The sequence below is a fragment of the Vidua macroura genome, chromosome W (genome assembly GCF_024509145.1).
Source record: "Vidua macroura isolate BioBank_ID:100142 chromosome W, ASM2450914v1, whole genome shotgun sequence".
Taxonomy (NCBI): domain Eukaryota; kingdom Metazoa; phylum Chordata; class Aves; order Passeriformes; family Viduidae; genus Vidua; species Vidua macroura.
This window is the reverse complement of record NC_071610.1, coordinates 2,594,642-2,615,411: the sequence shown is the minus strand read 5'-3', so window position 1 is coordinate 2,615,411 and position 20,770 is coordinate 2,594,642. Positions and strand designations below refer to the sequence as shown.

Here is a 20,770-nt window from a genome sequence, read left to right as displayed (position 1 = left end):
TCCCATCAGCGGTGATGTTTGGACACTTCCTGGGAAGCAGGGCTTCAGCACGCATAACGGTTCCTCCAGAAGGCAAACACTGAAAACTCATGAGTTCCTCCACTTCCTCCTCTCTCCCTAAGTTTATATATCTGAGCTGATGTCATATGGTATGGAATGGTATGGTATGGAATATTCCTTTGGCTAATTTGGGTCAGCTGGCCTGGTTGTGTCCCCTCCCAGGATCTTGCCCACTCCTGATACGTTGATGTTCATATGAAACTTAACATACGACAGACCCCCGTTGCTTCATCAGCCAAACAGCCTGTTTTATTGTTCCTGAGCAGCTTATATAGGCAATTCAAAAACTCCTGGTGCTACACAGTCATTGGTCTAGTCTGTATGCTTCTCAGACTCCAGACCATTCAAATGCTTGCATTTTAGGAGAGTTGTTATTGGTTGAAACCTCTGTCAGTCAGCCCAGAGGCTGGTTCATGAAGCTGGGCTGGATTTCTTATTCATACTGTGTAATATGTAATATATGTTATAAAATAATTAGTGCTAAATTAAATTAAAAACCACAGCATTTTGTGTACTAAAACCAGTGTCGGGCAACAAGCAAGCAAAGTGATAGAAATTCAAAACACCAGGAAGACACTGGCACCAGAGATGTATATTCCAAAGGATTTTTCATCTGACAAGACCCCAGCTGGAGGCATTTTTGATAGGCATCAGCAGCATCAACAGACTAAGTGATAAAGATTCAAACACCAAGAAGACACTGTCTCCAGAAATGTATATTCCAAGGGATTTCTGTCGTCTGACTAGACCCCAGCAGGAGGCATTCTGATAGGCATCATCAGAAGCTTATCCCAGAAATTTTCACCTGACAGGATTCCAGCAATTTTCCACCGGTTCCTGGGGAAACGTGATAATATGCTAAAGAAGCCCCCCTTCCAAAGCCCGAGAGACTGTATAAAAATGGACCCCTTAGAACTGACCCTCGGAGACCCACGGGGACTTTGGTGTGATAGAGGCCAAGTCCTAAGTCTCCGTGACACTGATTGCCTGGCTCAGAGTCGAATTGCTTGTGGGTTTTTTTTTCCAAATCTATACTTTGATAATTTAATAAATTTCTTTAATTATTAAATCCAAGCATTCATCTATAACAAAATTTGTGACCTCGACATGATCCAACTCTGAGTTTCACGGTTTCTCTCCCCATCGGTGGGGCACCCTGCTGGTTACAGCGGCCCCGACGGTGTGAGTGAAACCGAGAGACCCTGTTGGAAAAATCGGACAGAAAAATCAGCCAAAGCCACAAGCAAAAGAGAAAATGAGCTCAGAAGCTCCCGAAAGACTCACAATAGGGGCGGCCCTCTGGAACCGCAGAAAATTTCACTTGTAAAACTCTAAGTGCACGAAAGAATCCACGCGGGAAGACAAATCTTAAGTACCGCATGGTTGAGTGGGGTGGTCGGGCGTGTGGGATCCTAAAAGCCGTGTTCCTTACTCCAGCAGGTTGGGGCGGCCGGTCATAGGAGAAGGGAAACTGAAGAAAACCCTTTGCACATGTAAAATACAAAACTCAAGGCAGGTTTGGACGTCGGCCACAGAAAGGCAAGGGGAGGAAAGGCATGCCCTCAGGAGTCGGCGGACTGGTAAGCCAACCTTGTCTAGGACCGGGAAAGGTCCAGGGAGAGTTGCAGGACAGAAGAAATAAAAGGGAGCTCTTACCAGATTGAATGCCACAAAACGATTCATTCCTTGGACGCTGATCGGTAAATCTGTAAAACTGCTAAACACGGTGTGTGCTAGACATAGATGAGAATAAGTGTGAGAATGCATGGGTGATTGAGACGCAACAATAGTTGCAGAGTGAGAGAGGATCTCCAAGTAGTGCATTTCCAGCCACCTGCGAGGGTTCTGGTCACGGATGGAGAGAAGCGATTGAGAAATAATACCATATTACCTCGTAAAATGGGACAGAGGAAAAGCAAACCTCAAAGGGAAACCCAGGAAAAAACCCCTGTGAAGAAAGGAAAGCTACATACCAGATATTCCCCCAGAGAGTCCCCTAGGTTTTTTACTGGAAAACTGGGAGGAATGTCCTTCAAGAAAAGGGAAATCAAAGGAAGAAATGATCCATTTTTGCATGGATGTGTGGGGAGGAAAAGTGATTAGGAGTCATTTGATTTGGTCCATGTTCAGGACATTTGAGGAATGGGTGTGTCACTCCCTGAAAGCTTATATAAATAGCAAGGAACTGCGGGATCTGGAAGAAATAGAGTGTGCAAAGATCTGGATGGGATCAGCAGTTCGGTTATTTACAGTAAAAATCAGGAAAGGAACAAGAACTCAAAGTGAATCGTGGGACCCCTTAGACTATTTACTACCTCCATATACAATACCACCACCCCCACCCTTTCCTGTTCAGCAGGCACGGCAACCCCACCCAATACCGGCACCCCTGCCCATGTCTGCATCACAGCCACTTCTGGTACGTCCGTCTCAGCCCGTGCAGCCGTCCCAATTTCCATCCCAGCCTGCAGGGGCCATGGGACCAACTGCACCCTCCGAGGTTGTTTCTTCTCCTCCTGCAAGAAGAACACAGAGCAAAACAAAAGAAAAAACTAATAATGTGAGCAGTGAGAGTGAGGAGGGTGGCGAAGAGGGATACAGCCTGCTCCCGCTGAGGGAAATTCCAACAGCCCCGGGGAGTCATTGGATATGTAAATGTGCCCCTTAACACCGGGGATATCAGGGCATTCAGAAAAGAGATGGGCAGTTTGATGGATGGTCCCCTGGGGGTGTCAGACCGGTTAGACCAGTTTCTGGAGACCAGTGTCTTTACCTGGGATGATATGCAAGCCATATTGAGAATTTTGTTTACTACTGAGGAAAGAGAGATGATAAGACAAGCGGGAGTAGGAGAATGGGAACATCAGAATCCCCAAGGTTTAGCCGGGGACCAGAGATGGCCAAATCAAAGGCTCGGGTGGAACACCCAGACCAAAGAAGGTTGGCGACATATGGTCGATTTAAGAAACATTATCATACAGTGGATTCGGGAGGCTGTACCCCGAGGGCAGAACATTAGCAAAGTATTTGGAGAATACCAGGGGAAAGACAAAACTCCTACAGAATGGTTAGAGAGATTGAGAAAAGGTTTGCAAATGTATTCAGGAGTTGATCCAAATTCACCCGTAGGAGAAGTATTATTAAAAACACAATTTGTAGCAAAATCTTGGGGAGATATACGGAAGAAACTTGAGAAACCAGAAAACTGGCAGGAGAGGGGATTGCAGGAATTATTGAGAGAAGCACAAAAGGTTTATATGAGGAGAGATGAAGAAAAACAGAAAGTAGATGCATGGGTGTTAGTGGCAGCAGTAAAAGAAGCGCAGAAGCAGGAGCAGTGTCCCCAAAGCCACGTGAGACCAGCACAAAAAGGGCAGCCTGTCCTGCGAAAAGGGACATGTAAGAACACAAAGAATGAATGCCCTGAGTGTTACTACTGCAAAAGAAAAGGACATTTAAAGAGGGATTGTCAGAAAAGGATACAGGATGAGAACGTTTTTCAAGAAGATTAGGGGTGTCAGGGGCTTTTTATTTTGGGGACCAGGACATTTAAAGAGCCCTTGATAAAACTAAAAATAGGACCCCAAAAGGAGGAAATAACCTTTCTAGTCGATTCAGGAGCAGAACATTCCACGGTTCAGAAGCTGCCAAAGGGATGTATAAAAAGTGAAATGAACAGGGCTAATGCCTTTATTAATGCTCAGCTCTTTATTAAAAAGATCAGCTGGGTAGGGGGCCCGACACAGAGCTCGCCCCGCTGTTGTAGCTTTCCCAGGTAGCCGAAAGGGAAGGAGGCATGCAGAGTCTGTCACTGAAGTCCAGAACAACAGCTGTCCCCTCTCCTTTCCTTGTGGCAGCACCAGGAAATTCTGTCTCTTCGTCTTTGCTTCCCACAGCATACTCTAGTCTAGTCTTTTGTAGGTGATGGTGATGGGTAAAAGTCAATCAGGGGATGTGTTTCCCTCTTCCTCAGCTAGGGCATTTGTCTAGCCCCCTCTACTGTGTTTAGTTCTTTATTTATGGGTGTCTTTATCCCCTAAAAAATGCTCCCATGGTCCCAAGGGTTTCTATTTGCATTTTAGTCCCAAAATGTCGGCGTGGGTGGGGGAGGCAGGTTATCTCCAGGTAGTTTAGAGAAAACAAACAGAGCAATTAGCTAATTAACATTTCAATATTAGTACTCAGCTAGAGTTAGTAGTTGTTTTAGTGTTGCCATGGGAACTAGGAAGGCCCTGTCCGCGTTCCCAGGAACACCTGGGAACTTTGTTCATTACAAAAAGTAGGGATACAATAGTGGTAATGGGGGCTAAAAGGGAACCATTTAAAGTACCAGTTATTAAAGAAGTGGAAATAGAATCAGAAAATCATTTTTTTTTAGGGAATATGTTATTAGTTGAAGAAGCAGATTATAATCTATTAGGAAGAGATTTAATTGTAGCTCTGGGGATAAATTTGAGAGTATAAGGGCCGGAGCTAGTAGTAAGTCTATACAGATTAACGGAGGAGGATGAAAGTAAAATCGATCCCAAGGTCTGGTATACCCAAGGAGAGGCTGGAAGGTTGGAAATGGAACCTATTTCTATTGAAATAGAGAGACCACAGGATCCAATCAGAATTAAACAATATCCCATTTCCATGGAGGGGAGAAAGGGATTAAAACCTGTGATAGATGAATTAGTAAAGAAGGGAACTTTTAGAACCCTGCATGTCAAGACACAACACTCCTATTTTAGCTATACGGAAAACTGATGGAAACCACAGGCTAGTCCAAGACCTAAGGGCTGTAAATGAGCGAACAAAGACATGTTTTCCTGTAGTAGCAAATCCATATACTCTTTTGAACAGAATTTCCCCTGAAGACACTTGGTACAGCATAGTAGACTTAAAAGATGCCTTTTGGAGCTGTCCTTTAGCCAAAGACAGCCAGGATTACTTTGCCTTTCAGTAGGAAGATCCTGAAACAAATAGAAAGCAACAGTTCAGGTGGACATCTCTGCTGCAAGGGTTTGTAGATTCTCCCAACCTGTTTGGACAAGCTCTCGAGAAATTATTAAGTCAGTTTGTGCCCACAGAGGGAATCAAACTATTGCAGTATGTTGACGATTTACTCATAGCAGGTCCTAAAGAGGAGGAAGTGAGGGCAAGCACAATAGCTTTATTGAACTTTTTAGGGAAAAAGGGATTAAAGGTGTCAAAATCAAAGCTGCAGTTTACTGAGACAGAGGTCAAGTATCTGGGGCACTGGATTACGAAAGGAAAAAAGAAATTAGACCCCGAGAGGGTTGCAGGAATTATTGCATTACCTCCTACACAATCAAAAAAGGAGGTTAGGCAGCTATTGGGACTTGTGGGGTACTGCAGACAGTGGATTGAAGGGTATAGTGAGAAGGTGAAATTTCTGTATGAAAAATTGACTACTGATAGGGTAAAATGGACAGAGCAAGATGACGAGAAATTTAGAGGATTAAAGGAGATGCTCATAACCACTCCAGTGCTGAGCCTTCCTGATGTAAAGAAGCAGTTTCAGTTGTTTGCAGATGTTAGTAATCACACTGTCCATGGAGTACTAACGCAGGATTGGGCTGAAGCCAAAAAACCTGTGAGATATATGTCAAAACTCTTAGACCCCGTAAGCCGAGGCTGGCCCACTTGTCTTCAGGCAATAGTGGCAGTAGCATTACTAGTAGAAGAAGCAAAAAAGGTCACCTTCAGAGCACCACTAGTGGTCTATACTACACACAATGTAAGAAGCATTTTCCAACAGAAAGCAGACAAATGGCTCACGGATGCTAAGCTTTTGAAGTATGAGTCTATATTGTTGCATTCACCTGATTTAGAGTTACGGACAACTGCTGCTCAAAATCCAGCACGATTCTTATTCGGAGAAGCACTGGAGGAGTGTAATCATAATTGTGCAGAAGTGGTGGAATTACAGACAAAGATAAGACAGGACTTGGAAGAAGAAGAGTTAGAGGATGGGGAAAAATGGTTTGTAGATGGAAAAAGGAAGTCAGGATATGCAATAGTGGATGTGAAGTCAGGAAAAGTAGTAGAGTCAGGACCTCTAGGTGACGGTTGGCACAGGCTTGTGAACTGTATGCAGTCTTACAAGCATTCAAATGGTTAACAGGGAAGAGAGGGACGGTTTTTACTGATTGCAAATACACCTTTGGGGTAGTCCACACCTTTGGAAAAATCTGGGAAGAAAGAGGTTTGATCAGCACTCATGGAAGAGGGTTGGTTCATGAAGAATTAATAAGACAAATCCTAGAGGCTATTAGAGGACCAGAAGCAATTTCTGTAGTACATGTTAAGGGACACCAGCTGGGGATGCAATTTCAGACTCGGGGAAACAATCTGGCAGACAGGGAAGCTAAAAAAGCAGCATTATTGGTAATAAATATTCCGGAAGTTAGAGGGGATAAAACCCAGGACTATCCCTCCTGTCCCTCCTCAAAGGAAATTGAATGGTATGAGAAAATAGGAGGCAAGTGGGAGGAAGGTAAATGGAAACTGCCTGATAGAAGAGAATTATTATCCAAAGAGTACGCAAGGAAAGTTCTAAATAGGCTTCACCAGCAGACCCACTGGGTGGCACAAGCACTTGCAGAACAATTTTTGAAATTCTTTGGGTGCAGAGGGATTTATGAAGTAGCTAAACAGGAGGTACAAAGATGCATGACCTATCAAAAGATAAATAAGGCCAGGTCACAGCAAACTCAATTCGGAGGCAGGCCATTGGCATATCGTCCATTTGAAAAGATTCAGGTAGATTTCACTGAACTACCTGAAGTGGGAAGGTATAAATACCTGTTCATAATGGTAGACCAACTGACACATTGGGTAGACACCTTTCCAAGTATCAAGGCTACAGCTCAGACAGTGTCTAGGAGACTGTTAGAAGATATTATACCTCGATATGGTATAGTAGATTCTATAAATTCAGATCAGGAAACGCATTTTACATCAAAAATTATCAAGCAGTTGGCAGAAGCTCTAGGAATCTGCTGGGAATATCATACTCCATGGCACCCTCAGAGTTCAGGGTGAGTATAAAGGATAAATCAGACACTAAAAGCCCAGTTGTCAAAATTGATGTTGGAAACTAAAATGTCATGGATCAAGTGCCTTCCTTTAGCCCTACTCAGTATAAGAATTATGCCTCACTCAAAAAGTGGACTATCACCCTTTGAAATGCTTTATGGAATGCCATATGAACATGGGATGCCAGGTGGACACCCCAAGCTGGAGGACAGCCAAATTCAGCCATATTTAATAACAATAAATAAGAATCTGCAAGAGCTAAGAAAAAAGGGATTAATAATGCAAAGCACCCCTTTGGGGTTTGCCATACATAAAATACAACCAGGAGATGAAGTACTGATTAAAGCTTGGAAAGAAATCTCCCTAACTCCTCATTGGGAGGGTCCTTTCATTGTGCTTCTAACCACAGACACAGCAATACAAACGGTTGAGACGGGTTGGATGCACGCTTCCCGAGTAAAAAGGATTGAACGTCAGGAGAGGACACCGGAATGGAAAGTGACTTCTCCTCCAGGAGATTTGAAGATAAAATTGCACTGGCATACTAATGACTGAAGGGGATAAGATAAGTTGTTTGCTACATGGGTGTGAATGTTATCCAGTCGTTCATTTTAAATGTTATTATTGTCAAGAAATTTGGGTTGCACATAGCAGGAGAGGATATAGACTTCACGGACTTTGTCCACCATGTTGGGAAGAGGAACATGCTATAACCACCCTTGCCTTAGTGGTCACCACTAATGCAGGCATATTGGAATTAGACTCTATAGAGTGGTACAGGTTGTTCCAGGAGGGAGTGAGAGGTAAATTGAACTCCAGAACACAAGCCATTACAACTGAGTGTCGCAGGTTAAACAAAGTACCTTGCAGTGCCGATGCAGTCAAACTGTCAAGGTGGGACACCTTTAAGAGGAGGTGGGCAGCTCGTTCCATTTATGAGTCCCTTGAAGAATACCCCTGCTGCCGTGAAGATGGATTACCTCACCACTGGTGGCAACCCAGTGGGCGTAGGCAAAGGCAGAGGGGTATGCCTGTGGGGAACTCTGATGATTCTGAGCCTAATGATGGGCAGGACAGTCAGCCTGATCATTGAGAAACACCTCAATGTTGAGGGGCACAGTCCAGCCCAAGACTGTGAGCAATGCCTTAAGACCACCCTAAAAGGACAGGTAGTTACAAAAATCATGGCATACTGGACTAACTTTGACTGCAAGAATGGCAACAAAAGGGGAAGCTGCATGTATAATGGCACTCAATATAAATTATGTCAATCAGAAGGAGGAATAATTTGTCATGACCCCAGAGCAACACCTAAGGATCGATGGTTAGCAGCATGACCTATGAAAGGGAATATGAAAACATTAACACATGTATAAGAGGGCTGCTGGGTTAAAACCTAATATCCCCATCTGTGATCAGTGTAACCATACAGTATGGATTGGGGAAAGGATGGAATCCACCTTTATGGCACATGTTCAGGCTAGTCCGACGTGCTACAATCCCAGCAAAATTGGAATGTCTACTAGAGGGGGAAAGACATACTGGGTAGGAGAAAATACAAAATGCGGGAAAATAACTTCTCTTAATAAGGAACCTGTGTTACTTAATTTTCTAAAAGAGAATGATGATCGAATTTGTTTATGGTATGATGAGATTTTTTGTTTCTCTAAAGATGGAAAAGGTGCAGATCCTGAAAGTAGAATGAAACAAATAACTCAAGAGTTAAAGAAACAGGAGTCAGAAGTAAGAAAAAAGGAGATCGAACAGGGGAAGCTAAAAGAATTAAGAGAGCAATATGAGCAGTTAGAACAGCAATATAGTGTCAGAGTCCAGGACATCCCTCTGGCTGCCCTGGCTGTCTCGAGACCCTGGCAGGGGTCTCGGAGACCTTGGCATGAAGTCAAGAACATCTGTGGCTTTGTTTTTAGCCTGTGGAAAGCTGTCAGTTTTATATGAGGGATTACAAGCCACAAGGGTTTGAGTAGTGTGATAGTGAAATTAACACAGGGTGAAAAATAGAATTTGGGGGGGTTTTAAGATAGGGGGTTCAGGGGACAAGATGGAGGGATTTGGGCGTGTCCTGACCTTCTTCTCCTTTGTCTTGTCCTCCATGTCTTGCTGTGATGGTGACACTTTTCTGTTGGTTTGAGGTGGAGACACACTGTCCAACATAGATCTTAGGTATTAGTATAGGAACTGTAAACATAGAACACGTAGTTTTGAGTTTATAAGGTGGGAGCTGCCCAAGGCTCGTGCAGAATGCTATTATGGTGGACTTGCTAGCCAGAGCTCGGCAGGTCAGAGAAAGAATGTTTAGATAAGAAGAAATAAACAACCTTGAAAAAGCAATTGGACGCATTCCAGACCTCTTCATTGGCGGCTTGGGCTGGGAGAAAAAGGACTTTTACAATCTTGGGGTCATCAAGACTTCACAGAGACACAGACCCCGAGAGTATAGCAGCTGGAGTTCAACCGATTCAAATAAAAACCTCTTCATGGATCTGATGCAAGAGATTGCTACAGCGTTAGGATTATCCAACTGCTGGATTTGTGGAGGGCTCAAATCAGCCAAGAAATGGCCATGGAAGGGTGAGGGTTTAACTCCAGAGCAACTTCTGAGGTGGAATTACACCGGAATGTCTAAAATGATAATACAGCCTGAAGGGTGGGTTCTAGGTCGTAAAATAATTGGAACAATTTGTATCAGTCAGGAAGGGAAAAGATACACACAACGGGTGGGTTATACCCCTTGTATATCTACCTTAGCAGTAAATTCAAACAATAATACCAAGACCTGGCAGCCGAAGGCTCCCGCTGGGTATTGGGGTAGAACCAAAGAAATAAATTGTGACTGGGATAACCAAATTAGGTTGTGCTGGTACAAGAGCTCTGGAGCTAACCCTTACCAATCCTTGGAGGCCCTAAAGGATTACTGGGAAAAACCAGGCGCTGTCAAAGACCCGTGGAAAGTCCCTAATGGAATATATTGGATTTGCAGGGAAAAGGCATACAGTGAACTACCCCCTAAATGGAAAGGATGCTGTACTTTAGGCATGATAAGACCCTCCTTCTTTGTGCTACCTAGGTCAGAGAGCAATTTACTGAGAGTACCCCTATATGAGACTCTGGATAGAGAAAAGAGAGAGTTGAAACTAGAACTCCCAAAAGCAGGAGGAGACCAAAAATGGGGAGAGGACGAATGGTCGGCAGAAAGAATAATAGCATATTATGGCCCGGCCACTTGGGCTCAAGATGGGAGCTGGGGATATAGAACCCAAATTTATCTACTTAATTGACTAATAAGATTCCAGGCTGTAGTAGTGTTAGGAATGAGATGCTTGACTCAGCCAATATATCAAGCAGCAATGCAATTTATTAATTAATATGGTGACATATGAGCAAAGACAGCACTGGGTACGGTGGTGGGGGTTTTCCCCTCCGACTGCACACCGGTTGTTGGGCTTGCTGGTATTTATCAATCATATTCATGCATATTCATAATCTTTTCCCAGTTTCTACGTGAGCTTTCAACAGTTTCCATTTCTACCTTTAACATCACAATTCTATACTCCAGGATCATAAATCTATGATGGTGATGTTTGGTTCCTTTCCAATTTCTATACCCTATTGTGTATATCCCAGGATGTGTATCCAGATGGTGGGGTCCAACTTCTATTTTCTGAGATCATTAATCTATGGTAGTGATGTCTAACTTCCCCTTTCAAAGTCACTAATCAGCAATCTAGATGTCCATCAAGAGCTTGAGATAGGGTCACTTTCTGTTTAAATCCTTTGTATATTCTAAAGCTACAGTTTAAAATCCTTAGTACTAAGCAACACTCTAAGGTTGTAATTCAAAAGTCCTTATTGCAAACCAGCTTAAGACTTATACATTCTAGAACTACAGTTTAATATCCTTAATACTAAGCAACTTTCTAAAGTTATAATTCAAAAGCTCTTATTACAGAACAACTTAAGACTTATAATGTCGGGATCTGTGATATTTAAATGCTCCCAAGATTGTAGAAAGTCTCTGTCTTTCAGCCCCGCTGCCAAAGAAGGAGTCGTAAGTCGTCTGTGCTGGTTTTCAAGGTTGTTTATTTCTTCTTATCTAAAATATTTTCTCTCTGACCTGCAGCAGGTCTGTCTTGCAGGACAGCGTGCGGGGCTCTGCCCCTCAGTGGGATGTTACAAACATTATATACTAGAAACTACATGTGCTATATTTACAATAAGGTGCCAATATCTATCACCCATGTTGAACAGTGTGTCCCCAGCCTAAACCAATAGAAAAATGCCAACACCACGGTGAAACATGGAGGGCATGAAGAAGAAGAAAAAGGACAAGGCACGCCCAATTTTCCTCCATCTTGCCCCCTTTGAACCCCTTATATAGAATCCTAAAATTCTACTTTTGCACCCGTGCCACACTAATTACTACTTATATAGAACACTCAGAGCTTGTAATTCATCCTGTAAGAATGAAAACTCTTTTCCATGGACAGAGATCAGAGACAGTGTCTCTCGGGGCTCTGTACAGGGGGGTTCCTGACCCCCTGCCAGGGTCCCAGACCTTCCAGGGCAGCCAGAGAGGGATGCTCTGGATTCCCACATTATAACTGTTATTTGCACACAAAAGATTTGTTCAAAAGCCTGCTTTCATGCTTTCCTCGGTTGTTTTTTAATACTCATCTTTATAGCTGTCCCATGGCTGTGTTCCAGACATTTCATAACCACAACTACACAGGTTGCCTTTATTTACATGACACGAAACACAACTTTGTATTCCACAGTAGAAGTCGTGTCAAATCATACTTCGGAAGCTTTACGACTATTGGCCAAACAGCACTCTCAAAAGCGAGCCTTTGTATACCAGAACTGAATAGCTCTGGACTACTTGTTAGCCGAAGAAGGAGGGGTTTGTGGAAAATTTAATGAATCAGAATGCTGTGTGGAAATTGACGATCCTGGGGAGGCTATAAACAACCTTGCTGCAGAGATTAAGAGACTAGCACATGTACCAGTCCAACAGTGGAATTCCATCCTCCAAGCTTCATGGTGGGATCAATTGTTTGGAGGAGCAGCTTGGTGGAGGAATATAGGGTTTTTAATATTATGTTCAATAGCTGGATTACTGTTTCTACCCTGTTTAATACCGTGCTTAATCCGATTAATCCACTCTGTTGTCCAAAGTATGCAGATAGCAACAACACCAGTAGATCCTGAACTAGCAAAAGCACCCAAGGCATCTAGAATTGTAGCAGAATTTCTGAGAGAAAGAGGGCATGATTTATATTTAGAAGGTTGAGCTACCCCAGCCTAGGCCTCAGCTACAGGCCTTGGTGAGGCCTTGAAGCCTCTGATGCAGTTAGAAATTCAGTCCGTGGCGCAGTTAGAAATTATGTTAAGGTAATCACAGTATAATTGAGCTTTCTGGGTGTGAAGTAGTATAGGTCTGCAGTGTGAAACATTAACCACCTTAAGACAAAGAGAAACAATGTTTGCTTGCCAATGAGATTGTACTCACAATTGTAAACTATATTGAAGTGTATATAAACTGCCATCTTATAAACAATAAAGGGAGAACGTATGTTTCACCACATTGGTGTGGATCTGCGTTTGTCCTGTCCAGCCTCCCGGAATTTATGAGTCCCTGATTCATAGAATAATGAAACTAAGAGAAGATAGGAAAAGCAGAGCTGCGAAAACTTTAGCTAGGTTTGAAGACCAGATGAGTCAACTCAGAGATCATTATGAAATATACAAAACACAGTTGCCGTGGGATAGCTACAAGGATGAGTTTTAGCAGACATAGAAAACAAGTAGAGTCTTTTACCAATATTTTGCTTAGGAAGGAGCCGTTGTAAACCTTAAGCTACCTCGTAATAAAACTAACATCCTAAGATACACGTAGTAATAGAAATTTAAAATTATTAAAATTAGAATAATCTATTGCATCAAAGATTGTTAATTTAATAAATGTAGATGCTAGATTTTATAAATGTTGGAAATAAATTTTGAAAATGTGTAATGAACTAACTAGGTGAAACTTGTCATAACAAGCATGAATTAATAAATTAATATAAAAGGGGAGGGATTGTAATATGTAATATATGTTATAAAATAATTAGTGCTAAATTAAATTAAAAACCACAGCATTTTGTGTACTAAAACCAGTGTTGGGCAACAAGCAAGCTAAGTGATAGAAATTCAAAACACCAGGAAGACACAGTTGCCAGAGATGTATATTCCAAAGGATTTTTCATCTGACAAGACCCCAGCTGGAGGCATTTTTGATAGGCATCAGCAGCATCAACAGACTAAGTGATAAAGATTCAAACACCAAGAAGACACTGTCTCCAGAAATGTATATTCCAAGGGATTTCTGTCGTCTGACTAGACCCCAGCAGGAGGTATTCTGATAGGCATCATCAGAAGCTTATCCCAGAAATTTTCACCTGACAGGATTCCAGCAATTTTCCACCGGTTCCTGGGGAAATGTGATAATATGCTAAAGAAGCCCCCCTTCCAAAGCCCGAGAGACTGTATAAAAATGGACCCCTTAGAACTGACCCTCGGAGACCCACGGGGACTTTGGTGTGATAAAGGCCAAGTCCTAAGTCTCCGTGACATTGATTGCCTGGCTCAGAGTCAAATTGCTTGTGGTTTTTTTCCAAATTTATGATTTGATAATTTAATAAATTTCTTTAATTATTAAATCGGAGCATTCATTTATAACATACTGCAGCACACTCCCATCCCCTTTGGTGGGGGAAGGAATGTCAGAGGGACAGCTCCATTCAACAGTAGGCAAAACACTTGTCTGTTATCAACACCTGTCCAGCTACTAATGTACAGCACAGCACTGTAAGGACTGTGAACTTTATCTCGGTCAGACCCAATACATGCCTCAACAGATACTTCACTCCAAAAGTCAACCTCACCAATTTTAATAGAGAGATGCTTGATTTATGCCAGGCTGAGATGAGAATTTGGCCATGATTCTTTATTTCCTTTTAAAGCCAAGAGCCCAGGAGAAGCCAATTGTGCCTGATGTGAAGCTGCTGCACACCCAAGGTGGAATCTACACAACTGCATAAGATAGCAGTGGTCTGAATAAAAACTTCAAACAAGACATTCTGGCATTTTCCATAAAGAGCAAAAATAAATAGCTGGGAGCCACCAAGTTGCAAAGGAACGACTGCTTGACTGTTGGACAGAGAGTAAATTAAGAGGCGGAAATTAGGCACAGTGCTAGGGTGTGGATGTGACAGCCTGGTCAGAGAGAGAGAAAGCTGGATAAGTTTTCCCAGAATCGGCCTGGGAAGCTGGAGATAAACAATTATAGCCAATTATTAAAAACAACCTGTAGGTGGTGTTTTTCTAATAGCTGTTTTCCTGTTATTCTCATAAGATTGTTTACAAATGGGTGTCTTGTTAATTAGCCAATCAGGTGAAATGTATTGATTAAATGACCAATCAGGTCCACCTGTATCGACCAGTGTATAAAAGAAGAGGTTTCAGTAAAGATGGGGTGCTTATGCCACTTAGCCTTCTGTCTGACTCTGTGTCATTTCTGATTTAACAGTGACACTGGGGGGCTTGCAACACTCCCTAAAAGCAAAGGGATCATAACATTTAATTTGATTAATTAATCACTAGTCCAAAAGACTTTCTACTGAGCCTCAGGCACAGCAATAAACATACAACCATTAAGAGAAGAAATAAAAGGCTGGTTAGGTGATAAATACTCCAGCTCCATCTCCCTTTCCATCTTCCCTTTTGTTTCTTCTCTCCTTGGTCAGTGCAAACATTGGAAGCAACACAGTAAAGCAAGTGGCAGCATTAAAACAACAACAAAACCCACTGTATTTCAAATGCCTTAGTCAAAATACTTTCAAGAAAAGTTTTGACTCACTTTCCCCATAATTTTTGCTATCCCTCAACAGCCTGTTCCTCTAAGAAATGCTGTAGGCTGAATGGAGCAACAGACTTCAGCAACACTTTTGACAGTGTCTCCCATAACATCCTAGTAGGTAAGCTCAGGAAATGTGGGTTAGATGAATGGACAGTGAGGTGAATCAAGAACTGGCTGAAGGGCAGAGCTCAGAGGGCCATGATCAGCAGAACAGAATACAGTTGGAAGCCTGTAGTCAATGGCATTCCCTAGGGATCAATACTGGCTCCAGCCTTATTCAACTTTTTTATCAATGATCTGGACAAAGGGATAGAATACACACTCAGCAAGTTTGTGATGATATGAAACTGAGGGGAATGGCTGATACACCTGAAGGCTGTGCTGCCATTCAGCAGGACCTTGATAGGCTGGAGTCTTGGGTGTAGAGAAACCTAATGAGGTTCCACAAGGGCAAGTGCAGGGTCCTGTACCTGGGGAGGAATAACCCCAAGTACCAGTACAGGTTGGGGGCTGACCTACTAGAGAACAGCTCTGCTGAGAAGGACCTGGGAGTCTTGGTGGATGACAAGTTGACTATGAGCCAATGGTATCTTGGGGGGTATTGAGAAGAGTGTGGCCAGCAGGTCGAGGTGATCCTATCCCTCTACTTGGCCCTAGTGAGGCCCTATCTGGAGTATTGTGTTCAATTCTGCTCTCCACAGTTCAAGAAAGACAAGGAGCTACCGGAGATGATCCAGCAGAGGCTACAAAAATAATGAGGGGTCTGGAGCATTTCTCTTATGAGGAGAGACTGTGGGAGCTGGGCCTGTGAAGAGGAAGCGAAGAGAAAGAGAAAGAGAAAGAGAAAGAGAAAGAGAAAGAGAAAGAGAAAGAGAAAGAGAAAGAGAAGAGGAGAGGAGAGGAGAGGAGAGGAGAGGAGAGGAGAGAGAAAAGAGAAGAGAAGAGACTGAGAGGGGATCTCATTAATGCATATAACTATCTCCAAGGCAGGTGCCCAGAGGATGGTGACAGACCCTTTTCTGTGGTACCCAGTGACAAGATGAAGAGCAACAACCATAAACTAAAACACAAGAAGTTTCACCTCAACATGAGGAAGAGCTTCTTTACATTGAGGGTAGCAGAGCACTAGAACAGGCTGCCCAGGGTGGTCGTGGAGTCTCCCCTCTCTGGAGATATTCAAAACCCACCTGAATGTGTTCCTGAGTCACCTGCTCTAGGTGACACTGTGTCTTAGGTTACAATGCAAGATGTAACCAAAAGTATGTATTCTATTACCATCTTTTAAAACCAGGCGGGGCAGTGTTCTTTATCTCTTCCATGACCAATCCTCCCTCCAGGGGGATATCCTCTGTTAATGGGCCGTTGAGTCTCACTGCATGACTGATAAAATTACATCATCCCATTGTGAGATGCTCCGCCCAGGGAGAGGAGTCAAGCATTCCTACCTGGATATAATCCGAGTTTTGAACACCACAAGCAGCCTTTTCCACTGGAATCCCAGAGGAAGACCAGACCCTTCTAGACCACCACTTGACCTTCAGAGGAAGACTCCACCCCTCTACAGGATCACTGCTTCAACAGAAGCACATCTATCACTCCAAGAGGACTGCAGCTACCATTTAATTAGACTGCTACCAACACCCTGACTAACAGGGTGTCAGGCTGTATTCTGACTCTGTCAGTGGTTTTGTACTATTGCATTTATTTCAATTTTCCTATTAAGTTTTAGTTTCTGACTTGGAGTCTCTCACTGGTTTGCTTTCAAACTAGTACACCCTGCCTTGGCAGGGGGGTTGGACTAGATGATCTTTAGTGGTCCCTTCCAACCCTAAAAATTCTGTGACTGTGATTCTGTGAACAGTCATGCTAGCTTGGTCTCTTTTCCCCAGGTCTGGCAGAAGACTTAGAGGAAAATAAGAAGTACGTTTATTCTAAGGGAGCCAGATAACAGTTTTGGAGCTCTTTTTAGTAGTTTTGATTTGTACTCCTAAAAGTTTTCAAGGGCCCAAACAGCTGTTTTGATGAATGTAATTGTATTTAAAAATAATGCTACTTTGTAAAGCTACAATAGTAACTTTTATGGGCCAGATTGTACAAACACTCACCCCGTAACTGTGCAGCACTTGTCCCTCACTACAGGACACAGTGGCTAAGCCACTATCCACCATATTTGGAAAGTCATGGCAGTCCAGTGAAGTTCCCACTGACTAGAAAAAGGGAAACATAACCCTAATTTTTAAAAAGGGAAATGAAGAAGACCCAGGGAACTATAGGCCTTTCAGTCTCACCTCAGTGCCTGGAAAAGTCATAGAGCAGATCCTCCTTCTGTAAATTTTGCTAAGGCATGTGGAAAATAATGAGGTGATTGGTGACAACCAACATGGCTTCACTAAAGGCAAATCATGCCTGACAAATTTAGTGGCCTTGTACAATGGGGTAACAGCACTGATGGGTGATGGAAGGGCAACAGACATTGTGTACCTGGACTTGTGCAAAGCATTTGACACTGTTTTGTATGACATCTTTGTCTCTAAACTGGAGATACATGGATTTGACAAATGGACTACTTTATGGATAAAAAATTAGCTGGATGGTTGCACTCGAAGAGTTGCAGTCAATAGCTTGATGTCCAAGTGAAGAGCAGTGACAAGTGTTCCTCAGGGGTCAGTATTGGGACCAGCACTTTTTAACATCTTTGTTGGTGACATGGACAGTGGGATTGAGTGCACCCTCAGAGAGATTGCCAACAACACCAAGCTGTGTGGTGCAGTCAACACACTGGAGGAAAGGGATGGCATCCAGAGGGACCTTGACAGGTTTGAGAGGTGGGACTCTGCAAACCTCATGAAGTTCAACAAAACCAAGCACAAGGTCCTGCATCTGGGTCAGGGCAGTCCCAAGCACAAGTACAGGCTTGGAAGAGAATGGATTGAGAGCAGCCCTGGGGAGAAAGACTTGAGGGTATTTGTGGATGAGAAGCTCAACATGACCTGGCAGTGTGCACTCACAGCCCAGAAAGCCAGCTGCATCCTGGGATGTGGCAAAAGTAGCGTGACCAGCAGGTCAAGGGAGGTGATTCTGCCCCTTCTACTCTGCTCTTGTGAGACCCCCTCTTGGAATACTGCATCCAGCTGTGGAGTCCTCAGCATAAGAAGGACATGGACCTGTTGGAGAGAGTGCAGAGGACACCATGAAGATGATCAGAAGGCTGGAGCACCTCTCCTATGAAGAGAGGCTGAGAGAGTTGGGGTTGTTCAGCCTGGAGAAGAGAAGGCTTTGGGGAGACCTTAGAGCACCTTCCAGTAACAAAAGGGGGCTTACAAGAAGGCTGGAGAGGGACTTTTCACAAGGGTGTGTAGTGATAGGACAAGGGGGAATGGCCTTAAGCTGAAGAAGGGCAGGTTTAGATTAGATATTGGGAAGAAATTTTTGACTATGTGGGTGGCAAAGCACTGGCACACATTGCCCAGAGAAGTTGTGGATACCTCATCCCTGGCAGTGCTCAAGGCCAGGTTTGATGGGGCTGTAAGCAACCTGGTCTAGTGGAAGGTGTCCCTGCCCATGACAGGGGGTTGGAATTAGACGATCTTTAAGGTCCTTTCCAATACAAACCATTCTAGGATTCTAGGATTCTATGATTCTAAAACTGTGGGTGATTAAGGCTTTGTGACTAATAGTCCAGAACTGCATATGCTGTTTCTTAAAAGAAACTTCAAACAACACCCCCCTCAAACCAAAACAAAACTCATGGTGACTTTGCCAATATTTCACCATATTTGGTTTTGCCTATAGCAACTCCTGTTTTAAATTGTACTAATGCATTTGGCCTTATGAGAGTGAATGAACCAGAGATTTATTCAGTGCTGTGTGGCAATGGCCCATTCCAGAAGGAAACTGAGATATAGAGGGGAGTTTTGTCAGAGAAGAAATCTCATCTGGATAAATGACACTTCTCAGCAGAGCATGGCTATTTATATGTGTGTTTGTACTGACATCAGATGAATGCTGTTCATTCATTTGATTGTCACTTCTCCCTTCTTCCAGTATTCCTCCAACTCTCCCTTTGGAAGGTGTAATCACCCAATGTAAGGCTTTTAAGAGGAATGTGCTGGTTCGAAGGTAAACCAGTGGGACAAATTAACACTCACACAAATACCTTGCAAGAGATTTTAAGTTGGATAATACAAAGATTATAATAAATGCAACGATACAGAAAAACTGGCTTAAAACTACAAAGTCAGAGTACACCCTAGCCCCTGTTGGTCAGGGGTGGTGGTCACAATCCAATTAAGCAGTGGTTGCAGTGCTGTTCAAATGATGGTTGTGGTCTTGTTGAGAGCAGTGGTCCTGTGGAAATGTGGGTCCTCCTCTGGATGTCCAGTGGTCGTGGTGGTGTTCCAAGTCCCCAAACCTCAAGATTATATGAGGTGGTGTTCCGGTGGTACCTCCCCAGGACGAGGAGTTTCACAGTGGAGTGATATAATCATAGGAGTCATGGGATATTTTGGGGAGTTCTTACTGGCCTAGGTCCTTATAGCTGCCCATTATGCTGCTGAGCCATTATGGCCCATTAACAGAGATGGCCCCCTCAGGGTGGGTGGGTGCTACCCTGGAGGAAGTTGTCATTTGTGAAGATAAAGAGACACTACTCCACAGTTCATCAGAAGGTGATGTAGATGGTTGTAGAATACATACTTTGGTTAAACCCCACATTGTAACCCAGGACAAGGAACAAGAGCACTTTTAAGATAAAGATATTGGAAAATAACTTTTAAAAGTACACATACATTTGTGCATTTCATAAGTGTGACTTGCATATGTTTGCATGCATGACACAGGGCTAGGAAATAGCCATATGCATTAACATTGCATATTTAACCCCAAGAGGTCCTAAGAGATGTAAAATAAGACAAAGCTCACAGGACTCACTAATGAATGGCCAGTGATAGTCCAAGTTGGTGCAGTACAAGGAATGGACTTTTGCTGTGGCCAACCAAGGTAGTTGGTGACACTCCCTCAGTGGGACACTTCACTCTTGGTACAGGTTTCTTGTGTCAGGACTGTGAGGCAGGACTTTCCCCCTACCACAGAAGAGCTTATCTGTTCAGTCTATCAGCTGGTGTGATAGCTCTGGGCATTCTCCCCCTCACATGCATTGTTGAGATAACCCAGGCTGGACATCTGTCATAGTGAGTTATCTACGGTGCCAGTGGGGTGCAAGCCCCAGCTGACAATAAACATCTTGCCTTGAGAACAAGATGTAGGGAGATAAGATGAAATTTCTGACTGACAGACACTTCACTTTACAAACTATAAAAGCTACACAAAACTTTCACAAAGCAGAAATCTTTTGCACACACCATGGAAACGTGTAGGGCTTCTCATCAAAGTTTGGATGCATCTTTGTGGTTACTTTCTTGGGAATTGAGTGAAAGGGCTCTATGTGTACTTCATCATCAATTTGGTGGTAAGCTACATTGACTCCTAACCTATACTATTTATTCACTAGCTGTAATATAGGTACCTTTTATTGTGCACTGTATTTTTATTTACTAATAATTATTTTTGTTTATTCTGTGTAGTAAGTAAATAAGTCTGTTTAAAATCTTCTGTCTGGTAATCTTGTGTCTATTCAATAAATAATTCATTTTATAATAGACCAAATCAGCCATTCTTAAGAACTTGTGAGTGAGAGCCATCTGGAGTGTAGGCCACTTCAAACAGAGCTACTGCCAGAAATCTGAGTCA

The 20,770-nt window shown here is 43.1% G+C and overlaps 1 pseudogene; it reads right to left on the bottom strand.

The window, feature by feature from the left end:
• The window catches only part of LOC128821378 (SET-binding protein-like), a 37,890-nt pseudogene that overhangs the window by 245 nt on the left and 16,875 nt on the right, over positions 1-20,770 (bottom strand).